This window comes from Cavia porcellus, unplaced genomic scaffold (assembly GCF_034190915.1).
Source record: "Cavia porcellus strain 051 isolate PalLab524CR breed Dunkin Hartley unplaced genomic scaffold, mCavPor4.1 scaffold_34, whole genome shotgun sequence".
Classification (NCBI taxonomy): Eukaryota; Metazoa; Chordata; class Mammalia; order Rodentia; family Caviidae; genus Cavia; species Cavia porcellus.
This window is the reverse complement of record NW_026947517.1, coordinates 25,613,749-25,632,767: the sequence shown is the minus strand read 5'-3', so window position 1 is coordinate 25,632,767 and position 19,019 is coordinate 25,613,749. Positions and strand designations below refer to the sequence as shown.

The following is a 19,019-nucleotide window of genomic DNA, read 5'->3' as shown; positions in this document are numbered from 1 at the left end:
TTGAGGTCCAGCTTCAGTGTGTGGTTTCCCACACCCATTCACTGCGGGACCCGTGGCTCCCGCTCCCAACATATCCCCCTTATTTCTTAGACAAAGCGTCGCATGGGAATTTCATTAGCAGTTGATTCTAACTTAAAACGTTTCAAGTCCAAACGCACGTTTCTCATTTGCCCAACAACAGTTCTCACAAAATATGGAAAAATTGTTATCATGACAATAAATGCTAGAGCTCCAATACTAGCTAGAATGATAAAATGCGAAATGCCCGTGAGGCTTGGAAAATGGCTGGTTAATGCGTTGAATATTTGCTGTTTATTTTGCGATGTCATCTTTTATTGCTGGTGCATTGGTTATATCTTGGATTGTCTTATGCAGCTTAAGCAAATCTAGAGAAGTATTGGAATTATGCCATATTCCTAGCAAATGATTTTTCACCCTATCCCAAGGTACATCACTTCCATTATATCTATGTGAAGTAACACAAATATGTTCGTATAAGGCATGACATTTTAAAGATGATTGTACTTGCAGAGCACATAATTGATCTCCTAAGGTTATTACTGTATCTTGTAGAGCATTTAATTTTTGTTCAATCAGACTATCCCAACTTTCCTGTATTTTCAAAACCAAAGAAACATTATGGGATAACTCATTAACATAGGATGCAGTTTGCACACTTTCTGTAAGAGATATTGCGGACATTGCAGTGGAGGCTATCAAAGTAATAAGTGCAGCAATTCCAGTCATTAACATCCCAACAAATCATTTGGCCGGATCTAAAAGCTTAGTTAATTTTTGCAAAATAATCACAGAAGGATCTTGATACCACTCTGTGGTGATATTAACAGGTAAAAATACAAATGGAGGTTGTTTGACCAGTAATATGGATAAGTGGTTTCGTGAAGCATTAACAAAATTGGATAAGATGCAATCTTTACAAGTAATTTCATAAGATTCATGGTTCTTATTTACAGTAAGTTCTCCACTTATAACACCATATGGTTCAGAAATACAAGCTATGATAGTTACATTTTTTACTGTGCCATTAACAGAAATGGCATCCTGTGTCCCTATATCTTGCCATACAACATTTTCCTTTGCAACAGCAATGTAATCAAGTGCTGTAACCAACTTCCACAGCATGGTAAAAAAGGTGATGTTATTCCTTGTCCATATTCCATATAATAAATTTCAGGGCCTGTAGGTTGTTTCTCTGTAATCACTCCAATCACATAGATCTTTGTAACACATAGTATAATTATGATGGCACAAACGCCATGAGGGTCCATATACACTTTTGCTTGGATATTTTTGTCTACATTCTGGAATATGCTCAGGGAGATTACCTTTTCCCACTCTAGTTTCACTACTGTTGTGAAATACATACACCATATCTATTCCCCAGTACATTCCATTAGTAAAGTTTCCATCCCAATCAGAATATCTTTCTATTAATGTACAATTCTTATTTGTTTTAGAAAAACATAGGGGTAATGAAGCAGACATTTCAGTGTAATTATATACAATAGAGATAGGTTGTATGTGAGTGGAAGAAGGAAAACTTAAGACACGAGTATTATTTACATAAACAGTAACATCAGCGTTGTCGCCCCATGACATAGGGTGCAACAATGGAGGATTAGGTACAAATGCCCAATAATTATCCGCCCACACAGGCATATAAAATCTATGCAAAACCCAAATAATGCTTAACAGTTGAGCCAAAAGCAGAAGAGTTTCATCTCTCGTCGCAGGGGGCCTTCTGGTCATTGTTCTCGTCCTCGAGGTCATGGTTAGTCGAAGCATCTTCCTGCACAGTTTTTCTATCTTGCCCAAGAGGGCATGTCATACACAGCATTCTGGGATCCACCTGGGTGTATCAGCATCTGTGGGAAAAACACAAACATACCCTCTTCCCCATATCAATACTGGGTTAGGGCCATGTAATAGATTAGTTAATGGGTCTTTCCAATAAACCATTGGCTTGGAGGGCAAATCAGGAGACTAGTGTCTCTCAGCTGCAGATATATTGGAAGCATCAAAAGTTAAAAAATTAAGAACGTAAAGAGCATGGTTAAGAAGGGTTTTGGGAGAATACTTATACCATCTCCCCCTTTTTAATTTCTTTAATGTGTTTTTTAGTGAGAGATTAGCACGTTCAACAATTCCTTGTCCTTGAGGATTATAAGGCAGTCCAGTAACATGTTTAATATGGAAAGTCTGACAGAATTTGGCAAAGGGTTTACTAACATATGCTGGGCCATTATCAGTTTTAATGGATCGAGGAATGCCCAGGATAGAGAAACAATATAGTAGGTGTTGTATTACATGGGTGGCAGTTTCTCCAGTTATAGGTGAAACAAGCATGTAATGAGAAAAGGTGTCTATGGTAACGTGTAGGTATTTTAATGACCCAAAAAAAAGGATAATGAGTGACATCCATCTGCCAGATGTCATTTGGACGGAGTCCTCGAGGGTTGACTCCAAAATGCGGTACTGGAAGGAGAGGCTCACATGAGGGACAGGTTTTAACAATTTCTCGTGCCTGCTGCTGTTTTATACCATATTGATAACGTAAAACCTGTGCAGCTTGGCGATAAAGAGCATGTGACTGTTGTGCTTGCGAAACAGCAGACAGTCCAATGTGCGTGGGTCGATCTGCAATTGCATTTCCATGAGTCAAAGCACCTGGAAGATTAGAGTGACTGTGAATATGTCCTACAAAACAAGGTGCAGATCGAGAATGTAAAGATGATTGAATAAGACCAAATAACTGTGCAACAAGGATATTAGCAGTGTTGATAACAGGGACACATTCTAAAACAGACAAGGCTTGTACTACATATTGGCTGTCTGAAAACAAATTAAAGGGAACATCAAAGAAAAGAATAAAAGCCTGATGAACAGCATAAAGTTCAGTCTCCTGAGCTGAAGTACTCCTCAATTGCCATACATAAGTTTGATTTGGGGATACTAAAGTAGCTTTTCCATTGGAGCTTCCATCTGAAAATAAAGTAATAGCATTAACAAGGGGGTTCATGCGTATGATTTGAGGAAATGAAAAGGTAACTTTGGAGGCAAATTGAAGAATTTTATCCTTGGGATAATGATGTTGGATTTGACTGGTATAGGATGCTAGAGAAAGAGGAAAATAATCAGTCACATTAAGCAACCATTCAAGCTGTTCAGATGTATAAGGGATTATAATAGAGTGAGGGTCTCTTCCTAAATGCATTATAGACAATTTTCTTCCTTGTATAATCCTTTCTGCAACCAAAGAGGCATAAGTGGGGAGAGCCCTTTTCGGGGAATGCGAACCATGAATCCATGAGAGAACTCCCTGCTGATATAACACACCCGTAGGGGAAAAAGACGTGGGTATGATGATAAGAGACCAGGGAGTGGAATAATCACAATAATGAAGCTGCGCACTTTGAAGAGCCTTATTAACCAGTTCAAGAGCTTTGCGAGCTTCTGCCGTCATTTGCCGGGGTGAACTTGGGTCAGAATCTCCAGCTAATAAGGAAAACAATGGGTGGAGGTCTTGAGTAGTTAACTTTAGAGACGGCCGAATCCAATTAATTTCGCCTAAGAGTTTTTGAAAATCAAGTAATGTACGCAAGTGAGAAGTATTAACAGACAATCGTTGAGGAGAAAAATGCCGTGGATATAAGTGAAAACCTAGATAAGAAAAAGGAGGTGAAGTTTGGACCTTCTAAGGTGCAATGACCAGCCCATTATTTGTTAAATCCTAATGAAGAGAGGAATATACTTGCAAAAGCATCTCAGAATCTTGATGGGCTATTAAAATATCATCCATATAATGAATAATGGTGGCAGGGGCAAATTTAGATCTGGTATTGGCAATGGCTGCATGTACAAACTTTTGACACAAGGTGGGGCTATTAGCCATTTCTTGAGGTAACACGACCCACTCATATCTTTCCATAGGTGAGGACAAATTACAGGAAGGGATACTAAAACAAAACCTCTTACAATCTTTGGGGTGGAGAGGGATAGTATAAAAAAAATCTTTCAAATAAAGAACAATACGATGATGTGCCAGAGGTATTGCCATACGTGACGGAAGCCCAGGCTGAAGAGCTCCCATAGGAAACACAGTATCATTAACTTTTCTAAGGTCTTGTAATAACCTCCATTTTCCTGATTTCTTTTTTATTACAAATATAGGCGAATTCCCGGGGGAGGAGGAAGGTCAGATATGACCACAGACTAACTGTTCTTGCATTAATTGCCTGGCGGCTTGGAGTTTAGCCTCAGGCATGGGCCACTGGTCTACCCATACCGGTGTATCAGATTTCCAATTAATTTTATCAGCATGGATAGCAGGACAATCAGTGACCACTAGGAAAAACACAAGCCCTGTTGATCAACCTTTTGTGGGATGGATAAAGGGTCTTTGATACCTTGATTATTTTTTCCATGCCTGCAAATGGCAATTGACCCATTTGTAACATCTGTTTGGTTACAGTGGGACTTGGACTCCACAAGTACACTCCCATTTGGCTTAGTATGTCTCATCTCCACAAATTTACAGGAAGATTAGGTAAAACATATGGTTGGAATTCTCCAGTATGTCCCTCTAAATCAGCCCAAGATAATATAGAAGAGTATTTAAAAGGAGCAGAGGCTTGACCAATTCCCTGGAGAATGGCAGGGGCAGGATCCAAAGGCCAGTATGAAGGCCAATCTTGTTGTCTTATAACAGAAACATCAGCCCCTGTATCCATTATTCCAAGAAAAGTTTTTCCCTGTATTTTTAGTAAGCATTCTGGCCTTTCATCTTGTACTTGTCGAATAAGAAAAGCCTCAGAGGAGCCACCCCTTGGGTGCCTCGTTTTTTCCTAAGCATCTTTTGTTTTCCTTGAATAAGGGGCAACAATAATAATTGTGTTATACGAGTACCCAGAGGTATGTTAATGACAACTGTATCAGTTTTAGCCATAACTTTAATTTCTCCCTCATAATCTTGATCGATCACTCCAGGAAGTACTATAAGTCCTTTTAAAGTAAACCCATTTCTCCCTAGTAAAAGTCCCCAAGTGTTTGGAAGTAACAGGCCATAAATACCTGTAGGTATCAATTGGACTCCTAGTTCTGGGGTTAATATGATGTGGATGGTGGAACTGAGGTCCAATCCTGCGCTTTCTGGAGTTGCTCTGGAGAGGTCTGAAACGGATTGTTTTGGGGTTGAATTGCCCCGAAGATTTGTTGTCTGGCCTGGGGCTGGCCCCTCTTGGAGTTTCCCTGCTGGGGGGGCGGATAAATTGCCTTCCTTATCTCTTTTAGAATAACATTTATTAGCCCAGTGATCTCCTCTTTTCCAGCATGGACATAACCCTGGGGCTTTCGGCTTTTTATCAATTTTAACCTTATTATTTGTATTATTATCACCTTTTGGAGAATCAGAGCATTGTTTGGCATTATGCCCCATTTTTCCACAATTATAACAACTTTCTGGAGGGCCAGGGGCACGTTTTTTACGTTTGCTATGTTGTATTGGCAAACATTTTTGCAGGGTTTGTCCCTTCAAAGCAGCTGCCATAGACAATCCTTGAATATATCCTGCTCCTATGTCTGCACAAAGTGTGATGTAATCATTTAAAGCGCCCTGTCCCTTCCAGGGTTGAAGAGCTGCTTGGCAGATTGCATTGGCATTTTCAAAAGCCAATTCTTTTACTAAAATATTGTTGGCTTCTTGATCATTTATTAATCGTCCTGCAGCCTGAAGGAGGTGAGAGACAAAGTCCTGGAACGGCTCATCAGGGCCTTGTTTAATCTTGCCTAACTCTCCATTCTTTGATCCTGATTGGGGCAATTTTTCCGTGCTGCTAAAGTGGCCCACCGAATCAAATCATAGGCATAGCCAGGGTAATTTAACTGAGCACCCAGGGCCGCAAAAGCCCCTTTCCCTTGAAGATGATCCATAGAAATTCCATTAGCAATAGCTTTTTATCTAATGCATATCCCATGGTATTCTCTTCATATTCTGATAGCCAAAGAAGATAATCTCCCCCATTCAATATAGCCTTAGCTAATAGCTTCCAATCTTGAGGCGGCAAAGCCTGGCTCACTACTGATTCAAGAATAGACGTAGTAAAAGGAGCAGTAGCTCCGTATTGTGTAGCTGCCATTTATAATTCTTTAATTGTTTTAAAAGTAAGCCCCTCATGTTTATTATGATTGTCATTGTCTCATAACTCTCCTAACTCCTGGGTAAACTTGAAATCCTTCTAAATTTTCGCCTTGTTTTCTAGCTTCTTGAAGTGCACGTTGTAAAGGGGATATCGCTGAAGGTGCAACAGGACAGTATCGGCACAGGTGGGGGCAATAAAGGCATTGGTCTAAATCCTACTCGAGCAACAAGAGGTGTGGTAGAAGTTTCATATTGATCAAAGAAAGGCCTTGCCAATGAAGAAGTACTACAACTTTTATGTTGTTGATCCCTTAAATTAGCCTCAGATAACTTTTGAATCTGCTTAGCCATATCAGACAATTCTTTTTTAAAGGTTTTAATCACCTTTTCTAGGCCCTACATTGGTTCTTTACATTGTGGATTTGTCTGATCTTGAAGCATGAAAGCCTCATGTTGATGCTCATATTGAGAGGCTTCACGCTCTAACTCTTCTCATTCTTTCGGACCTAATTCATTTGAATCTGAATCAGTTTCTCCATCAGGGTTATTGACTTGTAAATCATCAGGCCTATTGTTTATTTTGTTAGCCATAGGGAGGTCGGGCTGCTCATAACAAGGCAGCTCAGAGAGCAGTGGAGGTGCAGAGGGCAGCAGGGGGGGTATAAGGAGGATGCCACATTCTCTGAGGATTTGGTTTTTCTTATAAAACTTTTTTGAGTTCTTTTTTCCCATTTACTAGACTCAGAGTCCCCTTTTAAACAGTCCTTAATTAGAGTCCAAATCGGAAACACATCCACAGGAACCTTCTCAGGGCCCCAAGCACAATAATAATCTTTAATCTTTTCTCCTACTGTTTTCCAGGTCTCAACATTAACCGTTCCCTGTTCGGGAAACCAGGGGCAAACCTGATGCACAAAATCAACAAACCGATGAATTTGAAGCTTAGCTACAGGAATGCCCCTACTCTATAACAAAGAGGAAATAACTTGTTCAAAAAGTTCCCGTTCTGATGATGGGGAGTTACCCATTCTCAATCCCTGCCTATATGCCACTCCCTGCTACTTTCAGTTTTCACTTACCCGGGTCATTTGTAACAACGGTCTTCTCGCAACTCCCGATTCTCCTTCCACTGGAAAAATGCTCCGAATGCTTATATTCCAAGCCCCAAGTTCGGGTGCCAGATGCCAGGTGCCGCGGCCAGCGCGGGGAAGGAGGCAGGTGAGAGACTGAAGAAACAGGGAGACCAGTTGCTCAGGAGGCAAAAGGCAATTTATTGAAGGACTACAGAGTTTTTATAATGTTTCAAAATGAAGAGCAGTACAAGTCACTTCAGGACACATTCTTGTGCACACAGCAAAGGTAAGCATGTTCTTGGGCCCATGAGAAACTTCTATTGTTTATGTTATGAAGCTATTCCCAGGTTAGTATCAGCACGATGCTTTGTCTAGAAGGCTGAGGTTACTACAGGATGAGGAACTGGTTGAGGTCCAGCTTCAGTGTGTGGTTTCCCACACCCGTTCACTGCCAGACCCTGGCTCCCGCTCCTAACAGCTATTGATATAGCTGGGTTTCTCTCCAAGAGAAAAATGACATATAACATTAGGTAACTAAAGAAATTTCTACTGTCTCAAAAATGTCACATCTTATCTTTCCCATCTGTTATAGTCAGGGTAGGCGAGGAAAGAGACTTAACATGGAACTTATAATTGATAAGATGATTTAAAAATATTTATCCCAGAATGTCAGGTTTAGAGAGATGTAGAGCTTTTCAGATACTAGATAGCAAAAAATCCAACTGAGTACTTGAATGCTATGACAATATCCAGCACAAGTACAGCTGAAGAATTCGAGCCCATGGAAAGGACAATCAAAAGTTTACCTGGAGACTTAGAGGCACTTACAATGTGTCATGAAAGTCTCTGTTAAGGTAGTACACAATGAAGGCTCAAAGTTCAGTGTTGGAATCGAGAAATTCTGTTCCTTTGGTCATAGAATCTATGCCACAAAGTTGAGTGATCATTACTGGAGCCAAGGCATGAAGCTCAAGATAAGAGCCAGAGATCCGCAAAAGAGAACAGTAGCCATGCACAGCAATAATGAGGACCTGAGCTTCTTTGATGATGATGATGATGGCTGAGATCATATCTGGAAAACCAGTGCTATCAGCTTCTCCATGAGAATCAACCTTTCCTTTCCCTCTAGTTCTCATTTAATGCTGTTTTAAACAATCCATCAATGGATATTCTGTCCAAAAACCATGATGACTTCATTCACTGGGTAAACCAAGTTGATCATTACTAAGCAGACCACAGCACCGGAGCAGTTCTTTAGATACTTAAAATCCAAACGGGCTTTATATCACTTCATATATTAAAGTGGTCATCTGGTATGCTTCACATAAACAACAGTGAGAAAACCTGAGGCTCATTCTAATGGAAATAATCAGGAACACAAACCTTCACAAAATAGTCTTAGAATCTGCTTTGACAAACCTCTCACTGGAACTATGTGATATATTTCTATCTGTGTGTCCTACACACTACATAACTGTGGGCATTTGAATGAAACTATAGTCAGGGTAATTGACCCTCTGATTATCCTCGGAAATTTTAAAAATCTTTTCTAAGGAATGTATAAAAAGAAACAGTTATGTACACCTATGTTTCCCTGCAGTACCCTGACAGCACTGAACACAGGAGAGAATGTCACGAGGCTGGTGGTATGCACATCATCACCTCAACAAGGCCGAGGGATCTCCAGATGCTGGAGGTAAAATAGTGAAATACTTTAACAACAAAAACAGTTGAAGTAAAATATACTGAATACCCTGAATATACCAAATCTAAACTAGGCCTGGTGGCTGGTGCATGGAGCCCATTACTTGAGACACTGAGGAAGGAGACTTGTTGAGACCACTCTGGTATATAGTGATCTCAAAGTCAGCCTGGACTTCATAGCAACATGCTTACTCAAAAAGATAAATATGTCAAATCTAATGAACATAATAGTGTGCTAGTGATTGCCTTGTGACATTAGCATGACTATCATGTGTATACTGACCTATAGTCTACTAGGAAAACCTAACTTACAGTCATTTCACAATAAAATATCACACCATTTACCAAATGGAGTACACTGGTGAGTATTTATTGTTCATCATTGATATTTGGTGGTGATGGAGCAGTGCTTGCTGCTGCTCTCTACAGAAAAATGACTATTGCTGCAGTAACAAGAATCTGCATGCATCACTGCAATATGTCCTTAACTCTTTGAGGAAGAGACCCACTAGAGGAAGCACTGAACTAATGAGAATTACTAATTTTAGTCTTTTGAATACTTTAAAAACTGACTTTGATAATAGTTGAACTACTAACCTACATTTCCACCAACAAGGTTAAATAGTTTCTTTACTCCTGCAGTCTCATGTATGTTCCTTAGATCTTGTGGTGATTTGTTTTTTCTGCAATGAGATGATGTCACTATTTGAATTTCTCTATTGTGCAAAAATGCTCAATAGTTCTTCAGGTATTTCTTGGCAAGTTGTACATATGCTGAAAAATGTGTGTTCCTTTCACGTTCCTATTGGTTTTACATGTTAGCTATCAGGGAGGAACAGGTAAAATTTCTCTCATTCTGTAGTTTATTTTGTCATTTTGTTTGACTTTTTTTGTGGCTTCTATGTTTATGCAGGAGGATTAAAATCTTACAAAGTACTTTTTGCTTGTTTTGTCACCCTATCTTATTTTCCACACAAAACAGCAGCAGTAGCATTAAGAAAAAGTGTTTTTAATACCTCTACATTCAGAACATGGAATGCCTGGCTCTTTCATGTTTCACTATGTTTTACTCTAATAGAGGCATATTTGAAAGTGCTGCACAAATCATGATAAAAAGTACATTTCCTGAGTGAAAGAAAAATCACAATTTGCAGTAGTGATTCTTTTGTTCTGTCATACATTTTTATTCTTGACCTCAACTTACTTGTTTCCTTAAACTTCAAATGCAGGGATAAAAACAACTGCTTCACACTCTGCTAAATCATCTAGCAGTTGCCACCCAAAGTCAGCTTCAAAGCCATGATCATCCCTTCTCATTCTCTCTTGATGCTGGGACTAAAGAAATCACCATTAGCCAATCTTTATAGGTAACTCCTTATCAATGCAATTATGTAAACACAAAATGATCAAAAATTGCATAATTTTTCTTAGTTTTTATAAAATAACGAGTAATATAAAAGTGACAATTCTACTATCTTCAATACAAGAATGAATGGGTTAAATTGACAACTGCCCCAATGATGCTCAAAATGGTCACTGCATAAACAAATGGGCTTCCCAAGTGATTCTCGGGGATAACTGCTAGGTGGCCAAGTGATAAAAGGTCAACTATTGATGTGTAATTGTGAGTATTAAAAAATGTTGATGCTGGGGAGGAAAGGGGGGAGATCTAAAGCATTAAGCTACATCTGCAGAACTTGAATATGTATTTTGAAACAGGGTCACACTAATTGTGTAGGTTAGACTCAAATTCCTCTTCCACTAATTTAAGCTCTGTTAGGTACTAGGATTAGAAGCATGCATCAACAAAACCAGCAACATTTACTTTCATGATGAAATGAGAAAATGCATGTACTCAGGATATATGTATTACAGATTCAGTCTTCTATTATTAGCTGTAATACAAACTCCAAATTTTCCCATTGATGGTAAGCAGAAATGTGCTATAGAGAATCTGGCCACATGCTGTAGTACATACAGGCTGACAATGTACTTTACAGGGTCTTTTACTTTATGAAGTATGTCAGGTACTTCAGGTACAAAATAGATATAGTTTTAGTGGTGATTACACAACAGGTGAGCAATGTATTCTTCCAAGGATAATTGAGACTTGGGCGAGCTGTCTTCACTGGATTAGGGGTATTTAATAAAATGCTCACTTGTGTTTTCATGACGCCACATTTGTTAAAAACATAATTCCATTGGAACCTAATCAGATTTTGAATTCAACAACACTGCATTAAACATTTTACAAATTACATGAATGTTAAAATGGACGTGAAAACCACAGGCCACAGGAAAACAACTGGGACTCATGGCCCATTGTATGTGTTTAAAGATAATTGGCACACACCACAAACATCAGGCACTGGTCCTTATAAATAAAGAGATATGTCATTGTATAAATTCACAATTCAGTAAAACAGAACACAATCTGAATCTTAATTTAGTAAATTTACTTTTTACTGTGTTGACAGCTCAAAATTTAGGTTTCCCTTCATGCCATTACTTCAGTGTTTTAGGAAAAAGCTGTAATAGTTACAAAATATATAATGCATTCACAGCATCAAGGAATAAAATAAAAGCATTTTCATCATACATCCAATAGCAATGTTTTCCCCCAAAACAACTCCACATTTAAGAAAAATTGATTTCAAAGTATGGTTACTCATAAATCATGCCAAATTTTATAATTTCTGGAGATATTAATATATTTTGTGATGTGCCATTGGAGACAAGTTATGGTTCTGTCAGTATGGGACAATCAGAAATTCACAGTAGAATGGTTTACTTTGGTACATTTGGGGAAACATTACTAGCAAAGTAAAGATGCAATATAAACATAACAGGTAAAATTCTGATGGATAGAAAAAGAACAGTTTAGTTAAATGACAAATATTGGCACGACTGAGAAAGAAAATCAGGCAACATAATGTATATGATATGATGTCCAGTGATGTTAGGGAATCAGCAGATATCTTGTCTCCTCACAACATGGAAAACATAACATTCATTAACGTGCAAGTTATATGAAAAGAACACAACTTTGTCAAAACCACATGATCCAAGCCTTATAAATGTATATCTTAATGCCAAATATTGAATCCACTTCAGAAACATCATGTATGAAAGAGAAAATGAAGCATGTGCATGAAAAGATTAAAGCAAATGCACTGTTAAAATTACAATTCACCAAAAAATGTGACTAGACTAATTAATAGTATTGCTCAATTTTATATCACAATGCTACAGAATTTGCATTGGGTTTCTTAGTGTCTCTTCTTCAGAGTATCTGTTCATGACATCGTGTATTATATAATTTGTTTTCATAAATAGGTTAGAAATTCTTCCCAGGTTTGAATCTCTATGTGTATATCAATCCTTTCTGTATTATTATTGGGAAAAACAGATCAAAACAAGACAACAAAACAAATTTGTATAAAATCATGATAAGAAAAAGACATATAAGACCACAATATTAGGTGATGTACAGTATATACTATGCTTTCTCTTGTTATTATCAATAGAATTGTCCACACTATCAAGCATTATATAGTTAACCATAACATTGCATAGCTAGTTTTATAAAAACAATTTTGAAGACATTGTAGGATGTGAAGGCAGTTAGTAATCAAACCTGGAATGGATATCTTTTATTTATTTATTTTTTGGTGCTGGGGATCAAACTCATGATCTCACACTTGCCAGGCAGGTGCTTAAGCCACTGATCTAAAGCCCCAGCCCCCCAATGCATGTCTTTTACATCTTGTCATCTTCAGATTAGTTGCCTCTACTCTTCGAATTGATACCAGCAAACATACCAAATGTGAATAAAATCAGTCAAGCCAAATAGCATTCAGACAAACCAGCTTCAAATAAGATCAGTCATAGTAAGAAAATGTAAGTAATATAGGGTTTCAGTTTAAGTTAATAGGAAATTAAGTATAGTTACCATGGTATAACCTGATATTTTTGGGTTATATGTCTGTGCCCTCAAATCTAATATGAGTAGACAGACCAGAACAAAATATAATCATACTAAGCATACCAATAAGACTACTGAAGCTTTTAAATCCTGATACACATTTAACAATGTCCTCTGCCTTCCTTTTTTTAGGCAATTCCTCCCCTTTCTCCTTCTCAGGATACTATTATTCACAGTTGAGAGTGATAATAGTTGTCCTGGTTTCTGTCTGTGTCCCCCAGGCCTCATACATTTGGATTGTGCATTTGTTATTCGTTCAGTGTCTGGTGCTTTGATTGATGGTGTCAGTGCTCCACCCCCAAAGGGGTAGAGCCAGGATGTGATGTAATGGCAGGAAGGTGTCTCTTTCTCTTTTCTGGTTTGAGCTTGCTGTTGGCAGCTGCCATGGACTGCGGTCCAGCAATGCCCGCCTGTGTTGGACCCGAGAGTAGACTGAAACCTCAAAGAACAGTCCGAAATAAACCTTTCCTTTCCCAACTTTGGGCTTCAGGTATTTTGTCTCAGCGATGAGACAAAAGTAGTTGTCTTAGTAGTTGTCTTAGTTACAAAAGAAACCAAGACAGTAGTCTAGTCTCATATGTTGAATTTCAGCATACATAAAGATAAAGACAGCTACTACAAAGAGAGTGAAAGACTTCTTGTAATTATTATCAACTTCCCCAAAATCAGTTCTTGAAGACCAAAAAAGCCTGCATTATCCTGTAATTATTTGATTAGTTCTATAATGTTCCATATATATTCAATGCTTGTGAAGATGGAAACAACTATTTGGAAGAAAACTAGGACAGTAAGATAGACAATGGACATCTCAGTGGACTTGCTTTGAAACCTGTGTTTCCTTAACTTGTTTCCTTATGAACTGTTCTGTTTTGTTTTGTCATGTTTCATCTTACCGTCTATAAAAAACAAGTTTGTAGAACATATAAGCATATTAATAAGTTTTTGTTGGATCTCTGAGGTAAACTGTTCGCTGTGTCATTATTTGAATATCACTTTGTATGCTTTAATTTTGTAACTTGAACAATTACTTCTAAGATGACAATATGTAATTAATCAACTAGTGATTTTTATTGTTTATTTTTCAGAAATTCTGTATTATTTCTACACTTTTTGGTTTTTTTCTTTAAATAGAAATAATTCATCAAAAATATGAAAATTAAGTTTTAAAGACAAAATATTAAGTACATAGACACTATCCATACTTGAAAGTGAAAAGCCCATTTCAGTTTACCATGTTTAATTACAAGATGCCATTTTGAAGCACAAAGACACTTTAAAAAATCTAAAGAGGTATAAGTGAAAACCATACAAAATGTGTACTTGAGTAGAGCTCCACTTCAGATTTGTCATTTCTGGAAAATTTGTGAAGAAATATTGACATCAAACTTCTGTATTGATTATTTCTTCAGGTCTACTTGTAATTTTTAAAGTAAACTTAGATCTACACTGTCTGAAGAGTGCTGCTTTTTCTATGTATTTAACAACAAACATGGATTGCGTATTTCTCACATTGTTAATACACATAGGATCCAGTGAGCTCTTTCAGATATGTAACAATGATCATGTGTGCTGAGAGTATTCCCATAGCACATAGGATTTATCTCTTGTGTGAGTCTCTTCATGTATTTCACTTAACAGTCTGGCTGCTAAAAGTGTCTCCACTTGCTTACATAGCCAGTGGTTCTTCCCAGTGTGAATTCTTTCATGTGTTTTGCAATGACTGTATGTGGTAAAAGCTTTGCCACATTGTTATATGCATAGGGTTTCTCTACAGTGTGGAGTCATTGATGTATTTTACAAAACGCATGTGTGATGAAAGCTTTCACACATTCTTCACATAAACAGGGTTTCTCAACAGTGTAAATTTTTTCATGTATTGGACAATGAGCATTTCTGCTGAAACCATTCCCACATTCATTACATATATAAGTTTTCTGCACAGTGTGAAAATTTTCATGCATTATGCAATATGTACTTGTGCTCAAAAAATTCTCATGATGCTTATATACACTGCCCTTAGCTTGAGTGTGAAGTTTCATGTCGCTTACAATGTCCGTGTCGGGTAAAAGCTTTCCCACACTGTTTACATATATATGGTTTCTTGCCAGTGTGAATTTTTTCATGTTCCTTACACTGTCCATGTGTGTTAAAACCTTTCCTACATTGCTTACATACATAGGGTTTCTCTCCAGTGTGAATTCTTTCATGTATTTTACAACTTGCCCGTGTGTTAAAAGCTTTCCCACATTGCTTACATACATAGGGTTTCTCTCCAGTGTGAATTATTTCATGTTGCTTATAATGTCCAGATTTGGTGACCCCTTTTCCACATTGCTGACATACATAGGATTTCTCTCCACTGCAATATTTTTCATGGATCTGAACATTGTGGTGTGTTTCTGCTTCTTTCACATTCACATTACCTTCTGCAGTACAAAGGAATACTTCTTTACACTGATTCCAAGATGTATGTCCATAGGATTTCCCTAGCTTGTCATTTCTGTAAAAAAAAAAAAGTCATATTTCAGATTGATAACCGTATTACTAACTTTTTATTGGAGATCTGAACAAAATTGTTTGCAGTCTCGCTGTTTGAATCCCCACTTCTTTGTTTCATGTTTGTATTTCATTAACTATTTCTATGAGCAGCATATGTAATCATTGTCTTTAGATTTCTTACTGTTTATTTTCACTTTGAAAGTGGTATCATTTCTACTTCTTTTGTTTTTTTAGTCTTTTCTTACATTAAATAAAAAAAGAAATATTCACAGTGAAATGGGTCTCAGTTTAATGACTGCATTAATGTCAATTTCTATTTTTAATGCCTGCTAAGAAATTCTGACCATGAAGTAACAGAATGTCCTTGTAAAACATGTTGAAAACAACCATTCCCAAAGACTGGTACACATTTTGAAATCTTAATATTTGGTACCTTTTGAAATGCAGAATCTTTAGCTTCACTTTGGGCATGGGTACACATGTGTATCACATACAGATCATTCTGATATGTTTCCCCATCACAATCTCCCTTCTGTCCTTAACCTGTAGTTCCCTTTTCCATATGGTCAGTCTTACTTTTCTCTATTAACTCTTTCATTTCATTCCACAATCTATATTTTGGTTTCTCATCTAAAAGGAACCCTGTGACCTTTTAGGTTTTATAGCTGAGCTATTTCACCGAATTGATGGGACAAAGAACCACATATTTCTTATGGCAAATGACAATATATTATTTATTTTTTGACATTATATAACACATTTTTTTCTTTTCAATGCTGGGAATGAACAACAGCTATTAGCATAAAATCTATAGCTTTTAAAATATGTTTTAAGAGATTTTCAGTGATCATTAAGCTGTCAAGTTTGAACTTGAATTTGCCATTCTGCAAAATCTGATTCCTAGGGGCTGGGGGTTTAGCTCAGCGGCATAAGCACCTGCCTTGCAAGCAGGCGGTCATGAGTTCGATCCCCGGTACCGATAAAAATGAAAAAGACAAAATAAAAATAGAAAAAAATTCTAAAATAAAAAAAAAATCTGATTCTTAGTGTGCTGGATTTACAAGAATGCACAATCACAGAGAGTCTATTAACATTTTCCTTCTCCACAAATCCAGTGATAGATAGCTCAGCTTGTTCAAGGCTTGATCTATTATAACTTGATCTGTTTTGTATATGAGTAAGCATGTTTCAGTATTTTATGTGCATTTTGAATTTTTAAAAATATATCCTGGACAAATATATCCAGGAAGGTATCAATTTTTAGAGACAAGTGCACACTGATATTCAGAATGAGCGCACTTAACATTCTACAAGCCTTCTAAGAATTTTAGTCAGAATGGCTGATTCTTTAGAGCATGGCTTGGAAACACAAGCACTTCCTTTTATTTCAAATTCTATTGCAATCTTAGCAATTTTTAGATGATGAATGTGTTGTATTCACATGTATATATGGGTAGAAAAACTGGAGGCAGAATGTCATAAATCAAAGTGTATGCCTTTTGTACACATCTATATGCAATGTCATACATTTTCTTGATTTAATCCACTCATTATACATACCCTAGCTTATGCATCTTCAGAGAATATTACTGACAATAAATACAATGGTGCCTCATTTATTTGGGGGTATTTTTCTGCTGACTCATGAACTACTCAGGAACATTCCTTCTCCTTATGAGTGCGAATTACCTTAAGTATCTCCAGTAAATTTTGCATTCTTTTTCAGCTTCCTGGATATCCCCAAGTCTTCCTGAATTGTAGACATAGAAATACCAGCACTCATTAGAATAATATATGCAAATTAATAGATTTTGTTTAGAGTTGTGATATAATGTGTCCAGGTCTGAGCTATTTTTAAAAATATTTTCACATTGCTTTTAATGAAACAGAACTGATGAGTGACATACAACATTCTGACAGCATGAGTGACAAAAGTATTTTGTCCTTACTTATTGCAGTCATGTTCCTAAAGGTTTCGCCCATCACATTTCTGTAGAGGTTCTTTTGGGATGGACTCAGCAAAGTCCATTCCTCATTGCTGAAGTTCACGACCACATCCTCAAAGGTCACCACCTCCTAAAGGATCATACATATATTTCTCACACGAAGGTTGAGACACCAGGTTTGGGATATCATAAATTGTCTCCTACAAATCTGAATCAAAAGCAAAGTGTGGTGGTATATATCTAAAATGCCAGGACTCAAAAGGCTGAGGCAGGATGGTTTCAGTGAGTTCAGGGCAATTTTAGGCTCCATAGGATGTTCAAATCCAGCTGATATACATATAGAAAGCTTGTCTCAATAAAACAAAACTAAACTAAACATATACAACCAAACAAAACAGCTGAATGAAGACTGATTTCTTCAAATTTAAATCCATGTCTTGGTCATTAATTTTGTGTATATACACATTTTTGAAGACAGCAAATTTGATGATAGATTGCAGCTCACTGCTAATGTAACAGTTAAATAGGAGCATTGATTCTTGTGCTGAGTCACTGCAATATTCACTGTGTACTGTCTGTAATGCAGAGCTCACAGTGAGAAGCCTGCAGGACCAGCATCCACAAAGCACAGAGGCAGATAAATATCCCATCAATCAACTCTGAAGCCATGCAAGCACCTCCCTTCCCTGGTAAGTGGTGGTGGTGTGGCAGGCTGTGGCCCATCCAGGGGGCAAACCAGCAGCAGCTCCTGAGATCCATGCCAGGCTGGAATTTAGGACCCTTGGAAGGCAAGCAAGCATCACTTCTCCCTTGTAAGTGGTTGCGGTCTGGCAGAATGCGACCTTTCCAGGGGGAGAACCAGCAGCAGCTCCTGATATCCACGCGATGTGGGAACTTAGGACGCTGTGAAACCAAACGACCAGCCTGTCTCCCTACTAAGCAGTAGTGAAGCTACTGATGCACGGCCTACAATCAAAAATCCCACTTCCCTACCCTTCTTCTCCTGTTACCCCCAATTAGCAGATGGGAACCAGAAATCTGAGCATCTCCTGGGAAGCAGACGATAACAAATAAGGGGGACTTCCTTCTCCTATCTCTTTGAAGACAAATATTTTTATTACTGTTTTGCTCTATTCTGATTAATGGTATTGCTATATTCAATATTCTGTTTTTATAGGTACTACAATGTTCTGTATTTCATCTCATTTTGATATACCTGTTTGAAAGAACAACTATTATAAAGATAATAAATTATGCTGTGATACCTATTACTGTTATCACAGTAACCTGTTGTGAAGTTGTGTACCAATTTCACTGTTTGATCTTAGTTGACCTTATTCTGCCTTGTTTTGTTGTATTTTAACACTTTCAAAATTTAAAAAAAGAAAAAAAAATCTCTTCAATCACTTTGATAGGCTGCAGATAATGTTTCTTTAAATCTCATTTAGGCCAGTGAGTACTTTGTTCTTAATATACTTCAGCAGCATTTTGAAACATGAGTTTGGTTTCATAGAACAAAACATAAATAACATCCAATATGGTACACAAATAATAACTCAAATGTTAGTGGAAAATGCTGTTTTAAAAAAATAAGCATATAAAATGGATCCAGGCCAAGCTGTAATTTATAGCTCACTGTCACCAAGCATTCACTT

At 37.4% G+C, this 19,019-nt stretch overlaps 1 long non-coding RNA gene across 1 annotated transcript; it reads left to right on the top strand.

Annotated features, from left to right (window-relative positions):
- The first annotated feature begins 7,269 nt into the window (after positions 1 to 7,269).
- Positions 7,270 to 18,654, top strand: LOC134474661 (uncharacterized). Its single transcript, XR_010045525.1, has 3 exons — positions 7,270 to 7,516; positions 8,831 to 8,926; positions 17,951 to 18,654. It is a non-coding gene; the product is annotated as an uncharacterized LOC134474661 (long non-coding RNA).
- The last annotated feature ends 365 nt before the right edge of the window (positions 18,655 to 19,019 follow it).